This window comes from Anastrepha obliqua, chromosome 2 (assembly GCF_027943255.1).
Source record: "Anastrepha obliqua isolate idAnaObli1 chromosome 2, idAnaObli1_1.0, whole genome shotgun sequence".
Classification (NCBI taxonomy): domain Eukaryota; kingdom Metazoa; phylum Arthropoda; class Insecta; order Diptera; family Tephritidae; genus Anastrepha; species Anastrepha obliqua.
The window spans coordinates 107,095,574-107,101,456 of NC_072893.1; positions in this window are offsets into that span (position 1 = coordinate 107,095,574).

Consider the following 5,883-nt stretch of genomic DNA (forward strand, 5'->3'; position numbering starts at 1 on the left):
GTTTATATACATATATTAGTATACAACATATCTTATAAGGTATGTGGTAAATATTATATTACCATACATTTTTTCCTTCATATATAATAAAAAAATTTATAATAATAACATTAAAACAACAGGTATTATTAACAAACTTGGTTTTATTTTAAATTCTTCAAGTAAATCAAATTAATAATAATCAATAAGAAGGCATATGCAAATACAAATACGTGAATTTATATATGTACATATGCGCATATACATACATATATACGCTCACTTAAGTAGGAGAGAGCAAGATGTCGAACGTTGCCGCTCGTTTGCTTTGTCGTTCGTTCCGCGCTTTCGCTTGCAGTTCATTCAAGGTAACGACAATGAGCAAGGTAACGACAAATGAGCAAGGTAACGACAAATAAGCAAGGTAACGACAAATGAGCAAGGTAACGGCAAATAAGCGAGGTAACGACAAATGAGCAAGGTAACGATAAATGAGCAAGGTAACACTAACGACACATTTTTTCGTGCTTGCAGCCGGCTAAATCGAATTATAAGACGCTATCACGTCAAAGATGTTAAGTTGTAAAAAATTATGGACGATCATCTGAAATGCAAGGACTGTTATCTTATCAGTTCGTATATCTAAATTTAAGTTTGAAGAATGTCAGCTACAGAATTGCATTTGATGGGCCCCCAATAACGAAACTTTGAAATACTTAATAACAAGTTTTATTGTATCCAGTGGAAGTACGAAAAATCAGTGCTAAAAAAATTTCTATTGAAAATAATCTGGCTTCGCTATCGGTGCCGCATTGCAGAGGATATTACCCAGAAGACTGAGCGCACAAGAAGGTGAAGTAGAGTTAAGCGTACAAAAGGTTGGTCAAAGAGCCCAGGAGTGCAAGAGTGTTTATTTGCTGGAAGACCGGCCAAAAAGCCATTTTTGCCGAAGAATTTAGTAAAATGTGTTTAATTCTCCAATTCCCAAGCCCAATTGGGTTGAAAAAATGCTTTTCTGAGTTATATTCATTGTATTTGTGCATGTGATGATTTTACCCCCTTCAAAGCAATCCCCATGAGATATTATGCACTTGTGCCAACGTTTCTTCCAATCTTCGAAGCACTTCAAAAAATCATTTTTTTTATCTTGTTCAGCTTCTCCTTCGATGCCGTCTTTATCTCGTCAATCGTCGCGTAGCGTCGTCCTTTCATGGGTCTCTTCAGTTTCGGGAACAAGAAGAAGTCACAGGGGGCCAGATCTTGGGAGTACGGCGGCTGTGGCATCATTAGTGTATTGTTTTTGGCAAAAATGTCGCCCACAAGCATGATGTGTGAGCAGGGGCGTTAACGTGATGCAGGAGCCCCTTTTTGTTCTTCCACAAATCCGGGCGATTCTGTCGGATTGCTTCGCGCAAATTGCGCATACGAGTAACTTGCAGGTAATATTCCTTATTGACCATTTTACCCTGTGGCAAGAACTCATGATGCACAACGCTCCTGCAATCGCAGAAAACGGTAAGCAAACCCTTTACATTCGACCGAACTTGGCGCGCTTTTTTTGGTCTTGGTTCGTGCGGCAGCTTGCACTGAGGTGATTGAGCTTTTGTTTCTACGTCATAACCATGAACCCACAATTTGTCACCAGTTACGATCCTCTGGAGCAAATTTGGGTCGTCGCGGACAGAGTCCAACATCTCATTAGCGATGCTGCTTTTGGTCGAAATTGAGCAGTTTTGGTACTAATTTTGCGGCGACCCGTCTCATGCCAAAATCATTGAAAAAAATCGAATGGCAGGAGCCAATCGATATGTCTAGGTCCTAAGCAACTTCTCTAACGGTGATTCGACGATTTGTCAGTACCATTTTCTTCACTTCATCAATTCTTTCATCTGTTGTTGAAGTGCTCGGGCGTCCGGCACGCCGGCACGTTTTTCGTCCTTCACATCTTCTCGGCCTTCTGAGAACATTTTGCATAACTGATAAACGTTGCTTTGGTCCAAAGTAGCTTCTTCGTATGACACAGTCAACATTCGGAATGCATCCGCGCACTTAATTTCGTTTTTCACACAAAATTTGATACAGGTTCTTTGATCCATCTTTTTGAATAGGTAAAAATCGAAGACGAGCCGAAACCAGTGCAAGCAAAGCAGCTGTCAACAATTAACTGAACATTCAAAACGGTCGAACTCGTCGGCATGAGTGAGAGACATGCGTACCAAGATATCGCCACAAAAAAATCGAAATTCGAATATACGTAACCTGCGAAAATTCGCGATACTTTTTGAACACAATTCGTATTTCATTGCATAAAAAGTTCACTTACGCGTAAAAACTATTTTATAAATAATAAAAAACTAAGAGTAATTTACTACGTACTCCGCTTTTCGTGTCAATAATTACATTGGAAATACTTTTTCTAATAAATTTAATATTAAACAGATAATTTTAATGGATATTTATCTATTGAAAAATAGGTGTTAGGTGGAAGCCCAACATTGAGGAGAGAATCAGAATACGCTACCGGCAAAATATGGGCAAGTAAATTTTGCTATCGGCAAAGTCGATTTTCCTATATGGTGTCCTTGTCTTGTTTGTTTTTTTTTTGGTCAGGCCAACTAGCCAGTGCAGCACTCAGACATTAATTGAGTCCATTGTACTACACTTGGACTCCCTTTTAATTTTCTTTAAATCTACCCGATCTCCGAAGAAATCTGAGTAGATCTTGTGGTGTCAAGGAGTCAAGATGGTCGCTTCTTAACACATCAGTGTCAAAGACCTCAAACCTGATTTGAGCGAAGGCGGGGCAGACACACAGGAAGTGGTCCGACGTCTCATCCTCCTCTTCACAAGCTGGGCAGAGTACACTGTCTGAGATGCCCAACCTTTCCATGTGCTTTGTCCACAGAAAGTGGCCCGTCATCAGTCCAACCAGCCGTCTGCACTCCCATCTGCTTAATGACAGAAGGGTTTGCGACTTGTGCGACTGCGACCTTGTCTGGTAGAACTCACTGGAAATTACCACATCAGTTACGAAGCTGGAGAGGTTCCAAAGGCCTGCCCTCCTTGAAATAAGTGGTACACTTCGGACTACCCCTACTCTAACGGTTAACGCTATAGTGAATGTGGTGTCCGTGAACATCGCAGGGAAAACCACCGCTGCACGCGCCGCAATCAAATTGAAGCATTTATTCCACTTGAACTATGGACACTCCAGGATTCCTAGAAACGTAGAGTTAATCCCCATCGTTCTTGATCAATGTGCACGCTCGCTGGGCCCAAGCGGTACTTTTTTACATTCAAATTCTCTCAAGAGATGAGTGGGCGGTGTGTAACATTTGGAGAGAGAGCATAGCAAAATGCTTACGGATAGCTCGAAATTGGACAGACGGGTTGGTTGAGGAATATTCTGCGAGGAGCTCCCTATCAATCTTAAATTAAAGATACTGGTTCACTGCATTGTTTTCCAAGCGGAGGTAGCTGCAATTAAAGAAGCAGTGAATCGGTTGCCTACCCCTGTCATTACAGTAAGAGAGGTAAATATCTACTCCGCCAGCCAAGCGGCAATTAGAGCCGTGAGACCAGTGTTTGTGCGTTTGCAGTTAGTCGTGGAATGCCTAATTTTTCTCTCAATTGCATCCGAATACTTGGATATTAAGCACATTTGGCTCCACGCTTACAATGGCATAGCAAGAAACTGCTGGGCTTATGAGCTAGCCAGACAGGGGAGCCTGGAGACGGTTTCATTTTAAAATAAGTCGATTGGGGTTCCCCTAAGAACCTGTGGTCTGCTCCTAGAAAGATGCGCCACGCGTCAACTCAGCGAGCGCTGGACTAGTGCTCAAACATGCAAAGTCGTGAGATCCATCTGGCCACGGGAAGATCTGGGGCGCTCGAAGGAACTTCTGTTAGCCTCAGACTCCAATCACAACTCCCGAATTTGGTGAGTGCCCTTAGCGGACATTGTCCGTTAAGTGTCCATGCGGTGAGACTTGGAGTATCTCAAATCCTTTCTAGAGAAGCTGTATGATAGATGAGGTGGAATCATCTCAGCACCTTCTCCTCATCTGCCCTGCTCTCGTCAGGCTAAGATCTCACTTTTTTGATACATCTGCAGAATAACTTGCGGATATAGTAGGTTTAAACATTACGCACCTGATGAAATTCACCATCAGATTGCATTGGTTATCGTAATTAGTCACCGTTTGGTCATCATCCTCCTTCTTCCGCCCTTTTCAGCTGTTGTTTTGTTTCTACCCCTGTTTTTTTTTCCTTGGCTGGCTCGAGCGTACCGCTCTATCTCCACAAAAGAGGAGTGGATGGGGTGTAAGATTTGGAGGCAGAGTACAGCAAACATGGTTACGGATGGCTCGAAGTAGGACGGAAGGGTTGGTGAGCAAATGTTTTGTGAGAAGCTTCCCATGAATTACAATTGACAAATTTGCTTCTGTGTCTAAGTGGGCCCTCGTCTGCGCACCCATTTATCCTAGCTTAACGGCATACGACTTAAGAAATATAACAATAGCTTAACCCAAATCCATTTATTTGAATACAATGTATGTGAGACGCAGATCTAAGCATGTTTTTCAGAGAGTTGCGTTAGATGAACAGCAACTAACTGAATCAATGTCCTATCCAGACCTATCAAGCGCATTCCAGGCATAATTTTTAACAACCAGAGAAGCCTGCTATCTCTGACATCATGCAAGCTAGAGCGATGATAGTAATATCGGTGCTATCAAACTTATATTATATAAGATAGTCAGGCTGATATAAGGCGATAAGTGTCAAAAGTAGAACTTCAAAACTTGTACTGATGTGTATAGAGGAATTCAAATCGCGCAATTAATGGTATCACTCTGGTATGGATTCCAGTACATTGCAACATTGAGAGTAACGAAAAGCCAGATGAGCTTGCAGCGCCTAAAGCTCGTCCGAAGCAGAACGAATAGAAGTTTCCTTCAGCCAGATTAAAGCGAATAAGAGTCTCACCACTACAGCATTGCAAATAGACGATGGAAGCGCCTACCAACCTGTTTTATGACCTGACTATATCATATCAAAGAACAAACAACTGTTGGGGTACGAACATATCAAGACTAATTGCTGTTCTCATAGGACACTAGAAAGTTGGCACGCGAAGGAAACTCAAGTTCACTATCAATTTCAATCATCCGTGTTTATCAGAAGCAATATTACGAGCTTTTGGTAATTCATGCCTCAACAACATTGATGAAGTTCAGGTTTAGAATTTAGATAGCTTCTTTTCTTTCTAGTCAACACAAGGGAGATATAGGAAATACCGCTCTTGGGACCTCAACTACTAAAAAATAGAAGATTGTGGCATTAACATGGCACAATTTCAACCAAGTGTTTCTCAGTTTAGGAAGCACAGCCACTCAAAAAGCAACAACATTGACTCAGTAGCTACGTATGTTAAACTAAAGTTTCGGATAAAACTGTCTGAGCAAGTGCCATTTCTGTCTTGACAAAGGCTGGTTTTGGGGAGGTTTTTTCTTGCTACTGATCACTGACACGTTTTCAGGTTTCTTTATATCCAAAAGTTAAGCTGAATCCGTTATCGTACTTGCAGCAACCCATTTAAGAACCTTGATTTCATTGTTGATTAACTTCCTGAGTTGCTTGTATTTAGATTATAAGACGTCACTTCTGGAGAAGCTACTAATTTGATGTCTCTATTGAATCAAGGGCGATTGATATGCAGCCGTACGTCTAGTAACTAAATAGGGATGAAAAAATAAATAAATACTATGCATTTAAAAACGCAAAAGCTCTATTTATTTAGAATTGATAGCACTTAAAAATGTCGGCTCCATTTATAATAAGTTTACCTGCCTTTAAGTGGAAATAATATTCCCATAAAATCACCAAAAAAATGCGATTTAT